Source organism: Crocodylus porosus, unplaced genomic scaffold, assembly GCF_001723895.1.
Source record: "Crocodylus porosus isolate Cpor-Errol unplaced genomic scaffold, CroPor_comp1, whole genome shotgun sequence".
NCBI classification, from domain to species: domain Eukaryota; kingdom Metazoa; phylum Chordata; order Crocodylia; family Crocodylidae; genus Crocodylus; species Crocodylus porosus.
This window is the reverse complement of record NW_017728926.1, coordinates 16,609,482-16,624,867: the sequence shown is the minus strand read 5'-3', so window position 1 is coordinate 16,624,867 and position 15,386 is coordinate 16,609,482. Positions and strand designations below refer to the sequence as shown.

The 15,386-nt window shown below is 48.4% G+C and overlaps 1 long non-coding RNA gene across 1 annotated transcript in view; it reads right to left on the bottom strand.

Moving 5' to 3' along the window:
• Positions 1 to 1,502, bottom strand: part of LOC109314437 — a 10,654-nt gene extending 9,152 nt beyond the window's left edge. Inside the window, exon 1 of the long non-coding RNA XR_002102285.1 lies at positions 1,491 to 1,502. This is a non-coding gene — a long non-coding RNA (uncharacterized LOC109314437). The remainder of the gene's footprint in view (positions 1 to 1,490) is intronic.
• Between the last annotated feature and the right edge of the window lie 13,884 nt (positions 1,503 to 15,386).

The following is a 15,386-nucleotide window of genomic DNA, read 5'->3' as shown; positions in this document are numbered from 1 at the left end:
CCACGCCTCCCCCTGCGCGCCAGAAAGCGGCTGCCGAGCCGAACAGAGCCGCTCTGTGCCGGGCGCGCGAGGGGAGGCGCTGGGCGCCGCGCCTGGGGGGGCTTTCCTTCTCCCGCCCGCCTTCCTGCCTTGGGGCATGCCCCCCCGGGCCTTGCTGCTCGGGGAGAGAGTCCTCAGCAAGCAGCCGTTCTGTTCGGGGGGGGGCGGACGGCAGCACCAAGGGCTCAGCTTGCAGCCAGGGGATGCATATTTGGGTGGGATATTTGGAGGTGCTTCCTCACTAGGAGCGGGGTCAGGGGCTGGACTGGGTTACCCAGAGGGGTGCCCGATCCTAGAAAATCCGGGTTGGGAGGGACCCAGCCCAACCCTATACAAACCATCTTATACCCACCATCACCTTGACGGTCTGCTTAGGTCCCTTCCGAACCTACAAACTATGAAACTATCACTCACCTCTCCCTGTGAGTTTCAAGAAGAGGGGCCAGACCCTCCATCCTGCAGGAGCCCCTCTGATCCTGCAAAATGAGGTTTGGAAGAGACTTCAAGAGGTCACATCTAGTCCAACCCCCTGCTCCAAGCAGGACCCTCCCCAACTAGATCATCCCAGCCTGGTCTTAAAAACCTCCAAGGATGGAGATGCCACCACCTCTCTGGGTCAGCTGTTCCAGTGCGTTACGACAAAATCCTTGGAGGTTTTTAAAGATCTGACTGGACCAAATCGTGGTTGGGATGATGCAGTTGAGGCTGGTCCTGCTTTCGGCAGGGGGTTGGACTAGATGTGGCCTCCTGAGGTCCCTTCCAACCCTCGTTTTCTAGGATCAGAGGGGCTCCTGCAGGCTGGAGGGTCTGGCCCCTCTAACTGAAACTCTTTGGGAGAGGTTAGAGTGATGATGGAGGGTATAAGATGGTCTGTATAAGGATGGTCATAAGCAGGGGGTTGGGCTAGATGTGACCTCTGGAGGTCCCTTCCAGCTGGGACCTCCATGACTTCTTTGAGATGTGGGTCAGGTGCCCCCAGGAAGGAAGGATCAAAGGGTGGAGAGGGGAAGAGGCAAGGCGAAAAAGTGCTGGCATGTTACCGGGCATCTGCAAGAGGCTAGAACAGGACTAAAAATGGGAGATTAAAGGGAACGTCAGCAGTGCCGTGCTGGGGCAGACGGATGGTCTGGGGCACCATCGGTCTAGCCCGGGAGCCTGTCTCCAATAATGGCGACGTGGATGCTGTACGGGGAGAGAGCATCGAACCACATCTCTCTGGGGTGATCTACCTCCTATTCAATACTCTCCTGGCATCCTCCCTTTAGAGATGTCAGAGGAAACATCTCCAACTGCTCTGTTCACCAGCCACTAACGGCTTTGCCACCCATATGTTTATCCAGTCAGTTTTTTGGTACCCGGCTGTGCTATGTGCCTCTACCACCTCCTGCGGCAATGAATTCCACAAGTTAACCACACGTGGTAAAAAACAGCTCCCTGGTCACTTCGTCCACGCCCTTCATGATTTTATAGGCTTCTATCCTATCCCCCCTCAGCTTTCGCCTTTCCAAACTGAAGATGAGGGGGAGACCAAGCCAGGGTGCCGTGACGCCTCCCACCCCTCAGCGTGCCTTTCCTGCTCCCCAGCCCAGAAGGGTGTATCGAAGCCTCATCTGACACTCCTGATATTTTTCAGTGTGCCCTGATTAAATCCAAGCCTTTGGCCACTTAAGCCCCTGCCCCCAAAGTAAAATTCATGGGTCATTTCAATCACCTTGAGAATGCCATTAAGCTTATCAGGCCCTTGGGGCTTTGGTCTTCTGGCCTCTATTTTATGGCAAGAAAGTTGTCTCCCCCTATCCCCTTCTCTTTTTTATTTGCTTCTACATTGCAGGGAGGCAGGGAATTCTTTTATTGGACCAACTGTGTAGTTAGGATTGAATTAGACAAGCTTTCAAATGCAAGGCACCTCCACAAACTAACGTCGCCTTCAGTGACACACTGGTGAGGCTGGCTACTGGCGTGGGACCTTGGGGAAACTGCGCTGTGAAATCCCCCATCCCTGTTCTTTCCGTGGACCTTGTACTCCTAAGTGACCCGAACCTAAGTGACCCCATCCCTAACATAGTCATGGGACTGGGATACAGCCATGGTGCAGGGCCCCTGCCTGTGCGCTCTACCCTGCTGCAGCCACGTGTCACAGACTTTTGGCTCTTTGGGATAGGAGCCACCTGAGTGGGGCCCGAGTCTTTGTTGGTCCTGAGGCTCTACCATAACACACGCAACCAGCATTCACTTTCCGCCTGTTTAATTTGGAGGTGACGGGACTAAATCAGCCTCCCAGGCTCCCATTCATTACAAGGCCTACACTATGCTCACATCCCTTTCCAGACTAGAGACTTGCACCAATTATTATTACTAAGACATATGCTTATTTTCCTTTAGCTACTTACATTTGAAATTCAAAAGGATCTTTGCCTTCAAACTCTTTGTGTCATGCATAGTTTTTAATTTCTCAAGTCAAAAAAAAAAAAAAAAAGAGGAGCCGATAAAGCTTTACAAAAACGCCGTTTTAAATTAAAAGCTTTTTCTTGCTTAGAACATTGCACACCAGGTACTGGGTGTGAGGTGCAAGGAGACGCTTCACATTTCTAAGGTGGTGGAACAGGGGAGAGTGTCAGTAAATTGCTGGTGAGAAATAAAAAGCAGCCCATGAGCGCCATCTGAAGGCTCCTCTAACATACATCCCCAAAGTGAAGGCTCAAGATTACTCAGACATTATGAATGCAAGAGGAGCAGAGGCAGAAACTGTCCCCTTCACTCACATCAGTGCAACCCCATGGACTTCTGTGGAGCAGTGGACAATCTGGTCTGCAAAGGACAATGCGATGGGAGTGAAGATTAGCATTAGTGACCATTGAGGCCGCACTGCTCTACCTGCTTGGGGTTAGGGTGGGAGGGCTCTGATGCTGGCGAGGTCTCTTAGGATGGGTTAGTTCGATTCAGTCGATGCATGAGAAGACTTTTGATGACTAGTCTGAAATGGTTTTCAGGGCTCATGCTTCCCACATGGGGTTACTTTCCTGTTCCAGCCTTGGCAGTCTGTATTGAAGAGGATGCACTGGTCTTTTCCCTTTTATCTATTCTCCAGCACCAGTGAGTGGCATTTGGTTCCCTTGGGCCAGCCCTCAGAGGAGATCTGCCCTGCTCACAAAACCACCAACCACCTGGGCAGATTGCCAGCAGCTCCCGCAGCTTCTGTGCAGCAGAGTCCCGGCAGGAACGTGAGAGATCTGCGAGGTGGGGGCCGTGCTGCAGGTCTGGCCTAGGGCCCAGGACCCAAACTTGGGCAGGGAAAAGAGAAATGTACCTAACCCCTTTCCCCACCCTGCCACTTCCTCCCTTCTAGGGTCACCAAAATGAAGCTTTGCCTCCAAAACCAGCCATCCCCCTTCATCCGCTTCCTATTATTTCCATCTCCCCCTTAAGAGCCCTACACCAAGGCTTTGCCTTTCTTGCCACCCTGGTTATTCTTCAGGGCGTACAATGTCATTTCCTGTACCATTGCCAGTGGCCAGAAGGCCCCCTGATTTCACTGCTGTTTCCATTCCCCCTTCTGCCTCTGTGGGCGGATTCAGACCTCCGTCTCAACGCCCTGCCCACCCCAAGGAAAACCCAACCAGGAATCTCCTTCTTGCTCCCTTGCTACTTTCTGGGGGGTGGTTGGGTGCTGCAGCCACCAGGGGGCATCTGGATCTTCATGGCACCCCCTCCAGAGGCCACTGTTGTGGGCCATGGGACTTCCCATCCCACCAACTGCAAGACTGAAAATGGGCAAGGAGGCTCTTAGGGTTCCCCATCTCTCGTCCCCCGGGGCATGGCTGCACCTTGCTTTCCACCTGCAAGGAAGGCAGGTGAGGACGGACTGAATCGCCTTATTTTCACGGGGCGATGAAGTTTCTCCTGCCCAGCAGAAGCAGGGGAAAAGATGGTTTTGCTGTGGGTCTAACCCGTCATTCACGTCCCTCAGTTGGCCTGACGTCTGCCGGGAAGCCTGGCGTTTGGAGGCTCTTCCAATCCTCGCTCCTCTTGGAATCGAGGGAATTTTGCCATCTGCCCTCGAGGGCCCCAAGCATTTTGTAACTTTAATTTAGGGCATCTGCTGCAGCCGCACCCTGCTGATGTCAATGGCAGTGCTGCTGCGGGCTCCATGGGGGCCGGGTTGCGCTCCCGGGGCGTGTGCTTGCTCAAGGCAAAAAGCCACACTGCTCTGCAATCCAACTTGGTGCTCTTTTCTCTGCCGGAGCCTGAGCATCTGCCTTGCGGAGGCTTGGCCGAAGCTGCGGGCGTTAATCATTTGCAGCCGCTCCAACGAGACCTGGAGGACTTGGCCTTGCGCAACGAGCGTGACCGTTGACTGATCCATGGCAGGGTACCCCGATGCGTTATCGCAGCCTCCAGCTGGGGGACGCACCCGTAACAGGATAGCCTGGGATTACTCGCTGCCTCCAGGAGGGAGAGGAGTGGGTTCTGTTGGAGAACAGCGGCCAGAAGACAGGCTCGCTTGGCAGGGATCCACATTTCAGATGGGCGCGTGCCAAGAAACCGTGATCATGTCATCCAGCATGGTGGGGGGGGGGGGAGGGAACGGCTGGGGGAAGAAAAAGCCTAATTGAAAACATTCGCTCACCAGAGCGACGGATCTCAGCGAATGCAAGCAGATTTAGCCTCCGTGCCAGGTACTTCGAGATGCACCTGGCAGCCCGTCAATGCGCTGGGCCTCATTTGAGGCTTGCAATTTGCAAGTCGGCAAGGAAGAAAATGCAGGCTTGAAATGTAGGTTGGGTAGGTGCTGGCTCTGCCCCAGATTGCCAGCACTTCTGTGGGCAAGCAGCCTCATGTCGCTCCAGTTGGGACAAATGATGCTTGATTATCTTGAGCAGGAGGGATTGCGAAGATAAATTTGTTAATCACTGGGGGAGTGTGGGGGGGGTCTCAACTCTTTTAGTGCTGGAGCTGTATAGGTACCTAGGTAGAGAAAGGGAAGCTCTTTGAAGCATTCAGTTTTCACTGCTTGGATCAGTCTCCAGGCCTTTCATTTTCCGGTGTAATTTCATGTGGTTTGCTGCATTCAGACTGCAAAACGCACGTAGCTGAAACGGATTGGATGAAACAGCATCATCTCCCTACAGACATCAAAGGAGCTAGGCAAATATTTTTCCAGAGTCCTTTACCTTCCCCACACTGAAGCAGGTATGAAATGAATAGCAGTCCTGGCTGGAACTGCATTTCTGTTGGATATGCAACTTAGGTTGTGTTTCTAGCTTTATGACCCAGGAGTTGTATATTTAATGCATACAATCTTAGCATGGGCCTTTGTAAAAGGCACCCTGAGAGGCACAAGGCTTTACAGAATAATAAAAAAAAAATCCACGTATTGGTAAATCTGCTTTGGAAAGCTTAAGAGTCTGGATTATCATTCGGGCCACTAAAAGGCTGGACAATATCCTTTCTATGATAGGGCCCGTAAAGGAATTAATTCCTTCAAAAACAATCTGTATTGCATGGATGCAGCATACAGTGTTTCAGAACCTGTGCTCAGCACTGACAGGTATTTCAAGACCCATCCATCACAGATCCAGAGTTAAAAATTAACATTAAACGAACCATAATTTTCAATAGAAACTTCTTCAATTGTTAGAGCTCCGATCCCAAGAACAATGGTTAGTGCCCATGTCTCGCCATGGACACAAATGTTTCCTGTGTAACAATCAAGTACGTTTTCCATCTGCTTTGCTGGAATTTCAGACTATCGGTCCTTTTTTAAATTTTACTTTCAGATGCATTGAGGTGCTGCTCCAATGGGTAGTGACGTCAGTGGAGAGGCTCCCTTTGCCTTTAGCGAGCTTTGAACCAGGCCACTGTATTGCCCTACCCAGGAAATGGGATCCTGGATAATACTATTAGTCCTGTTTCAGTTGGTTGCCTTGTGCAGAACTTCTGCACCAAGGACAAAGGCTGGATATTCTTGTCCTGACCCACCTGAGCCATTGGATGCAAACCCTCCCAGGCTGGAGGCAAAGGCTCGACAGCCTTGTAGAGCCGTGTCTAATAGAAATAATATGTAAAATCAGAAACTGTGTCTCTCAATTCCCTATGGTGCGTCTCAACTGTTCGGGCATGAACAAAATTATAAGTAAGATTCCCAGCATCGTGTCTTTTGCCCCTTCCTTTCATTGTGCTGCATGCGGATCCTTTTTTTGGTGGATTGCCCACTAGGCAGCTCAAGGCTCAAGCAATACTGCCTGAGTTGGCCCTGTTTGGCCCAAGGTGCACAAATCATCTCGTCTAGCTTTAGTCAAGGGGAGGGGAGCACTTGTTCTGGGTGATCTGTAGAATTGGTCCCATTCACTTTGACAGGAGTTTGCTGGTAGGAAGCCACAGGATCAGACCCACAGTGTCTGCACGTGCCTTTTCTCTCTGACAGTCGTCATATGTGCTGACCTAGAGACCAGTCCTCTCACCCCTTATGTGACCAAAGCTTTTTAAGGGCCAAATCCTGCTCCCATTAACGTTATTGAGAGTGCCGCTGAATCAGGCTGGTACTGCTCATGCTCTTCTGTTAGTAGGGCAGATTCATGGCTCAAACTGTTCACACAGATTGGAAAACAATTGCCCTTCTCGGCTCTCCAGTCAGCTAGCATGGGATGATGCCTAGTGGGGTAAAGCAAACCAAGGTGGCTTGGATGCTAGTCTCTTTCTCCCCAGCCCCACAGCAGAGGACATGTCGGACAAATGCCAGGGTATGTCATGGCTGTGGCCAGAGCGAACTGTGCCCTTTGGGACCTCTCGACCAGCTGGAAAAACCTACAGTGACATTCAGAAGTGCTGAGCTGCCCAGCAGAGAGTCAAAGAGCCCTATCCTGCTCCCCCAATGCCCCTCGCGTGCCCCAGGTCTTGTCCGCAACACTGAATCTGGTGCACTGTTGTGGGTTATATATGTACCGGGGCTGGTGACATTCAGTCCTGGGTGTGTTTTGTTGGCAGGCTTCGTAGGAAGAGCGGAAGAAACAAAGGGGCTTAAGCGAAAAGTCCCTGTGATTCCTTTCTGGGCATGTCCTATACATTTAATCTTGATCTCTTTAAAAAAATCATGTTCATATACGTTGTGCTTTAGAAAAACAAGCTTAAGACTGTTTCCACTGTGTGCGCTGATGTGAACCGAGCCATTAATCCCAATATTCATGTTTGATTAGATCCTAGAGAACAGAACAGAACAAAACCCTTGCAGAGGACACTGCTCGTCTTTGGCTGCCTTGGCCACGCATCTGGATTCAGGCGGCTCTTTGATCTCTAAGCTCAATTTTATTACAGCGCAGCTTCTCAAATTTTGAAGCACAACTCAAAAGCTTGCAGCTGGGGTGAAAAGGCTCATAAAAGGGCGGCGAGCCCAGGGGGCTGAATGCAGGTTTTGTTTTGTTCCCAACTCCTGACTGGTTTTGCTCCCGGTAACGTCTTGTTACTGGGGAATTGTTTGCTCTGGGTATTGTTGGGGGAGACAGCTGTGTCTGAGTGCAGCTCCTCACATTCCTGTTTGCCCACGGAGCGCAGCATAATCCCTCCTGGATTCCTCCTCATTTATCCAGTGCAGTCATCCCCCGGCCATACACTGCATTGGATAGCATGTCTAAGGGAAAGCTGAAGGAGAAATTAAGATGTTAATGGCTGGCAGATTGCAAGGAGGTTCTTTAGTAGACTGTAATGTGGAACAAATTACATTGCAGCCTTCCCCGCTACTCCAAAGAGCATCCTTTTGGTACCTCACATGTTGGTTCCTCCTGGATCTGAACTTTCTAGTCAACTAGAATGAATTACCAGGGTCAACTGACTTAAAATCAGGAAGCAATTTAGGGAAAACGCTTAGGGCAGTGATTTTCAACCCCGGCACAGTGGCACCCAGGGCGCCTTGAGATCCTTTCAAGAGTGCTGTGGGGTGCTCCTCAGCGTTAGGTATGCAAACATGATTTACAAAATTAACCCAGAGATTTCTAATAGGCATCATCTGTAGTGTTAAAAGCATTCTGACCTGTCACGGGCTTTCTTTGCAACAGAGGAATCGCTGCTTGTTATCTGTAGGCAAAAATTGCATGGAAACTAAGAGCCAGTATTTTCCGAGGGGGGGCTCGAGTCTGTTGAGGAGGGGACCTCAGTCTAAAAAGTTTCAGAGCTGCTGACTTGCACTAACTGATTTATGTAGCTCTGTCTTGCACCCTTCCCAGTCCCAGCTCTGCTGCTGAAGTGAATTGATCTCTTCCACCCAGGTCATCCTCTGTTGTGGCTTCTTTTCTGTTTTCCACAAGGATGTGATAACAGTCTTCAGCAATGGAAAAAGTTACTGCAGAGAAGAAGATTATAAACAGCTCCTCACATCCACCAGGGAGAGAATAAAATGTATAGGGTTTAAACTGCAGCAAGGGAGATTTAGGTTGGCTATGAGGAAAACCTTTCAGACTGTAGGGAGAGTTAAGCACTGGAATAGACCTCTGAAGGAGGTCTCTATCACTGGAAGGGCTTTTGAACCCAAAAGCTTGCTTAAAAATTGTTCTCCAACTATTTAAGTCGGTCTAAAAAAAGAGATCAGATTCACCCAGAGAACCTTGTCTGTCCATCACTGGAGACATTTGAAGACCATCTTAGGTACATACCATTTGCCTGGTGTTGCCAGACGCATCTACACGAGATGCTAAAAGCGCAGCAGACTAATTCTATTGTGCATTAGCGTGTCACGGTGGAAGTCGTTCTAATGCGCAGTATCAGTCTACTGTGCATTAGGATCACCTAAAAGACATGTGCTGGTGCTACCGCACAGTGGTGCTGACTATTGTGCCTTAAGCTAGCGTGCCATAACTATGGCACGTTAATGCACGTGTAGATGTTCCTGCTTCGAGTCAGAGGGATGGCTTGCTTAGATGATCTCTCAAGGTCCCTTTCATCGCTATTGTCTAGGATCTCCCTATTTCTCAGGCACACATAGACCCAGACCCCGCGCACCTTACAGTCATCGTGGAGTTATTCTCACAAGACAGGAAGCATCATCATCATTATTCCTTGCGTATAGATGGGACCTGTGCCCTTAAGGCCCTGCTACAGCCAAGCATCTGCTCAAATTTAAGCTGATTGACTCCAGTGTGTATGCGGATTAGGCCCAGGTGATTTGTGGAGGATCCGCGCCAGAAACCAGAAGGGAATCCAGGCCCCCTAAGTCATGATGCTTTTCGGACCCAGAGACCACTCTCCTTTTGCTCAGTTACAAGGTACTCAAATTAACAATCACGGTTAAAATGTTAAAATCCAGCCAGTTCTCAGCGATCTGCAACATTCAGCTTTGAATCCTTATTTCAAACACTCCAATGTTTGGGAGGAGCCTGCTCACAGATGGGCTTCAAATCCTCCTCTTTTCATGATGTATACATTCAGGTACTGTGATTGTTGTCATCACATTGGCAAGAGATCTCTTAATGAGAAGGAGGGAGATGCTTAGCAGTTTGCAGCAACAAGGGCTTGTGTCAGACGGTGTCTGAGGATGCCTCAAACTGTTGCTTTCGAAACTTGGCTTTTGTGCTGATTCCCTCTTGTTGCAGCGAGATTTCTGGGTAACGCAAACCTGTTCCATGAATCGGATGTACAAGGATCACTTATGTTGCCAAAATGCACCGTATATTATAACACGCTCAAAAGCAGACGCGGCACATCTCATATGTTCCAAGCGCATGCTCGGATCGTTTTGGCTATATGCTACGGCAGTTCTAAGAAAACGCTTGGGCCGTAGTAAGAAACTATTATTTATTGTGCTTTGATTTATGAAGGAAATCTTTCTCAGAGCCATAGGCCTTGCTGTGGGAAGGCAATGACAGTCATGCAGAAGGAATTTCACAGCGTTGCAAACGAAGAGTCTCATGAGACAAGAGGGGTTTCATTTTCTTTTCCCCTCCTTAAAAGTTCAGGGCAGAGAAGATGCAGGGGCAAAGGTAAAAGCGTGGGGAACATATTGGCCTGGTTTTGTTTTCAAGCGCTCCCTGCCCCCAGCATCCTTCTAGCTGGAGTACAGGGCTGAGACAGATGTCCACTTCTTTAGCGAGTCCCAGTCGTTTTGCCCAAACACATCTTTGCTGCCTTACCCTTCGCTTGAAAACCTCTTGAAAAGGCGGTGGAGATAAAAAGGAAGAGAATGAAGCCGGGCGGTGTCTGGATTTAACACAGCCCAGTGCTCCATTCTCTAAAACCAATCCCGGCTGAAGAGGGCCCATTGACTGGCTCCTGTTAATTTGTTGATGGATAATAGGGGCCGAGTTGCTGCAATCCATGTGCAGAAAGCAGAAAATAGAGTCAATTACATCTGTATTAGGTGGCCTTGGGGAGAAAATCTCCTTACATGCCTTCCATGGATACTGTTCTTAATTATATTTGCCAAGGAGCAGCACGCGTTAAGTCCAAGCACAACTTGAGCAGCTCAAAGTAGACAGCCCTAAAATATAGCGGAGGAACGTAGCCTCCAACTTTGGCGTCTCTAATGGGGTGACCCCTCTCTGTGCTGCGCGCTGCTCATTGTCTCTCGAATACACGTCGTTAAACAACGATGCCTATCATGTGTCATTTCCAGTGCAGCAGGGCCTGATCCCATGACACAGTTTTGCTCCCAGGCATTGCGCGCGCCCCTGCGAGCAGCTTGGCGGTGGTGAGCGCTGTGCGCCGCGGTGCTTGCAGGTGCCGCTGGGAGCGTGTGGGATCCATGGCGGCTTTGCCACGAGACCCGAGTAGGAGGCAGCGGGGAGTTATGCCAATCCCCGAGCGGCTCGAGAGTGAGACTCGCTCTCGGAGAAGCACCATCTGCTCTGTGCTGGTTCCTCCCATTACTCTGGGGGCGGGCATGAGGGGAAGAACTAGGATGTGCCAGCTCTGTACCAGACTGGTTAGCATGTGGTGATGTAAGATAAATGGTTTCCAGGCTGTAGATGAGCTTTAACTGGCAACCTAGTAAAATATACCTGGCTGATAATCTTGTATAGGGTACATTGTACAGGAACAATGCTGTTGTGCCCGACTCCCAACCCAGGAGAAGGCAAGCATCACTTCATTAGGAATAGTCTTACTACGGGGTCTTGATGTTAACTGGAGCTTGCATCGCAGTGATGACTGGCAGCAGGGATGCTGTCTTCAGGTGTGACTGAGCTTTGAGGGGTGAACTGGTCCGTTCAAAATGATGGCAAAATGTTTTGGGGGTTGAGAAGGACAATGGGGAATCTCTCAGCGTATGCTATTAGTCAGGCTACCTGATTCAACAGCAGGAGAAACTCATGCTTTGACACCCAGAAATTGGTTCGGGTTCATCGATATTGGCTGGGTACTTTAATGGCTACGAATGGTTCTCTCTGTATCAGCCCAGCCCTATACAACTTTCTCATGAACCCTGCTGTGGTGCGGGCAGCAGCAAGACCATGCACCGTGTCCCCTATCGGTTTGCAAAGCTCCATGAAGCCATAATGGTCCTTACCCAGTCACCTCCCTGAGATCTCAAAGCACTTCATCGAGGTAAAAAAGTCCTTCTCCCCATTTTACAGGTGGGGAAGCTGAGCCCCAGAAAGCCTAATGAGTCTCCTAAGGACATGCAGCAACTCAGAGACAGGAGCCAAAACAGAACCCAGGTGTCCTGGCTGGCAGACCTGTGCTCCATCTATTGGTCCCTGGGCCTACCTCGCCTTCCAGAAATAATAAGCAACGATTGAAATAAGCAAATCTCTCTTCAAAGCCTTTGTAGTCTATGGACTTTAAACTAACTCGGCTGATTTCCACTGAGATCAGGGAGAACGGGCCTTAAATCCATCTTCTCATTTTACCATACTTTCCTCCCTCATCCCCAAGAAAAGGTTCCTTGGCTTCTCCCCTGCTCTTAAACCAGGATACTTTCTGGCTTCTAGGATTTTGCAGCCAGGAAGAGCTGTAACATTAACAGATGGAGGAAACATCTTATTTTTATGCATACGTTTCCTAAGGAACCAAGTATTACTAATGCAATTCATTTAGATGGGGGGGTTTTTTTCCCCCTTCATTTTTTTTATTCAGAGAGGCAAACTTCAGAGGACTGTGTCATCTGAACAACCATTGCAAGTATCTGTGGTATTTCACGGTGCCTTTCATTTTGGCTTCTCTTAATCTTATTAAGTGTCTGTTCCCATACCTGGAAAAAAAAGCCATCAATTATATTTGCTTTGCCTTTGAAAAGATTTGTCATTTTGCCATCTGTAGGCAAGCATGCTCTACAACAATATGTTTTGTTTGACTTCACTAGTAAAAAGGTCTCCCTTTTTTTTTTTTTTTTGGCCCAATCTATAGCTTTTCCCTCCCCCACTCCCCTCTCTCTTTTCAGCTTGCCTGTTGATGAGCTTGGCCTAATCAGATTAACTCAGCCCAGACACAGCAGTGGCAGTTTATTCTCTTTTAAAAGGACTCCACAGTTTCCTCCAAACTTTTTGTAAACTCTTCATCCCCGGCTAAAATCTTTTGTAAGCTGTACCCAATGGACTCTTTGAGAGACCCACACTCCCAGTCAATGAAGACCTGTTAGAATGGGTCACTAATCCAAAAGAGTGGAGATGCCTTTAAAGCAGTGCACTGATGCATTGGGAGTCTTGACTAGTGCACACAGAAAGACCGAATTGAATTCCCAAATAGCTGGAACATTTAATTTGATTCCTAAAATAAATATTTTGAAAAAGTCTGTCTTGTTTACAACGCTAATGAAATAACCTGTTTTCCTTGGACGTTTTCTCCATGCAGAAATGGGCTTCTTTAGCAATTCTTTGCTTGAAAAACAAAAGCTAACAACCAAAAAAGAAAGCGAGTGTTTTTTTGGGAGCAGAAATTTGACAGTTCTCAACAGCCATTCAGCAATGTCTCATTGATGGTTTCCTCGATTTCTTCCACTGGTTGCAGAAGTTACCAGGAAAGGTTGTTTCATATCTTAATGAATTGCACATCTCTGATTTGGAGCTCCAGCTCCTTTCTTTCCCTGAGCTAATTATTATTACAATGCTGAGCATTAACTTTTTACTTCTCTTTGGGGTCTGCATTCATTTCCCAATAAATCTAAGGCAAATCTCTGATGGCGGTAACAAAATCCAGCTAAAATTGTGTGTGTGCATGTGTGTGTGCATGTGTGTGCATGCACGTCTCGTTCACGCACACACACAGATTTATAAATGCTTCTTGGTCTTCAAATGTAAGTTACTGCTTTGTGTTCCTTATTATCTTTGCAGACGTGTATAATTTAATAGCAAAAGAAAAAATGATTGAAATACAAGGTATAATTTAAAGACGTGATGTACCATAAAGCAATCCGTGACTCAAAAATTGTTGCAATGACCCCCTCATTCTTTTTACTAATATAGCGGCAGTCACAAAGGCCACAAATGAAACGAAGAAAGAAACTGTTAAGTGCCCACTGAGAAAGGTGCACAAGAAGGAAATTTTCCTTTGACGGTTTTTTTTTTAAAAAAAAGGCTACAAAGGGCATAGCTCAAACAGTGCACATAGAGGTATCACACATCACCTCGCAAGCAGGCATGCACACATTTCCGATGCCTCCCACATCTCACAAATATGTATGCATCTCCAACACAAAACAAATGTCTATGCGTGCACCTATGCATCATAAGCGCACAACACGTGTCTGTGTGCACACGTCAGACTCAGCCACATGAATTTGCATGATGTGAATTTGCATGCCATAACCTGGGTTTTTTTTGGCTTTGATCCATATGGAATTAATTCCTCATCTGCTCCCCAGTGCCGGATGCAGCGAGCGCTGCCCTCTCCCTGTCTTCACCACCAGTCAAGTAGGTGGCCTTTCTGACTTCAGCTACACCGACCTTTGCCGGCGGAGACCACATTTATGAACCAAGCACAAAATCTTCAGAAGAAAGGTGACTAAAACAGCCCCATTTCACAAGGGTTGTTTTTTAAAATAAGAATGCCTTGCCAACATTTGCTGCCAACATAGGTGCAAATCTGGCTCAGGACTGTGGGGCAACGACTGATTCAGAGGTCACGAGGCAGAAGTAATTGCTGGGAAGGACATGGGCTGACATTGGGGGTAAAGGCCCTTGTGTAGCACAGAAAAGCCACAGTTGCTGTTGTTCCACAAATGTGAATGTGTGGGTGACACTAGCTGGCTCACACCGGCACTCAGAGTAAGGGGAGTTCAGAAGACAGGCCCGGGGCCATGGCATCACCTCTTTGAAGAGTCTCACTGTTTTGCATGGCAACCTCCTGATTCTGGGGAGTCTGTCTCACAAAATGTGATCTTCCGAGGTTGGTGGTATCAGAGATGCCACAAAATATCTAGGGGCGGATGTGAAACTAGTAGGATCTAGGCTGGTGGGTTGGGTTACCACTGAGGAGACTGCCCAGGGTAATTCTGGGCATCTCACTGCCCCGGCCTTCATTTTCCGTTCTGCAAAATGGGGGTAATGACTGTGGCCTCTCTGGTAAGGCACTCTGCGTTTCATTAATGCAAAGCATTGCGTAATGGTTGGATATTCAGCCTCAAGAGTGGCTGCAACAGATTTCTGGGGATAACTTGTGAACGGCTGCAGATGCCGAAACCAGCGTGGGTTGAGTTTTCTGCCTATTTAGCAAAGGGCCTTTTTGTGCCATTTCACAGTGACTGTTTCATCCCCACTCCCTCATGTACAGAGCCTAAGGACAGGGATGTCTGCCCAGGTCAGGCAAAGAACAGGATGGATGGAGCTAACCCTCACGCCCAAATGTGTGAGCGCCCGACGCGGAGCCTCCATTGCCTGCAAAGGAAGCTCAGCCATCTCCAGGCTCTTCAGACCATAAGTGGTGCTTAGACCTAATGAACTTTACCCAGTTTAGGCCCAAGCTCTTTCTTTTCCATCCACCATGCAGTTTAACCCCAATTTTTTAAATCTGTATTTAGCTCATTCATTTTAGCAGATAGACAGCCCCTCTCCCGGGCTCTCGCAACGAACCTTTTCCGCTCAGCCAGAGAAATTTTCACCTCACTAGTTACTGAAGGCTTGTGACTGGCATGTCTGAACAACTTAATTGTGAAAAGAATTTCATGGCGTTCAGTGGAAGTTTCCACTTCTTTGGAGATGCACAGGGAAGATTAATGTTGCAATTTCATCGTCCTGCCTTTGTTGCCGGCGCTTAGTCATTTAATTTCTTTGATAAAAGTTGCCCTGGTTAAAAATAAGTACACAAACCACAGCAACGCACACAATGAATAAAACAAACATAGGGAAAATACCCTTTTGTTTTTCCTCAAAAAAAAAAAAAAGACCTTTATTTTGCCATTGGCGTGGCTTTTAAAAAATTGCTCTGAATGG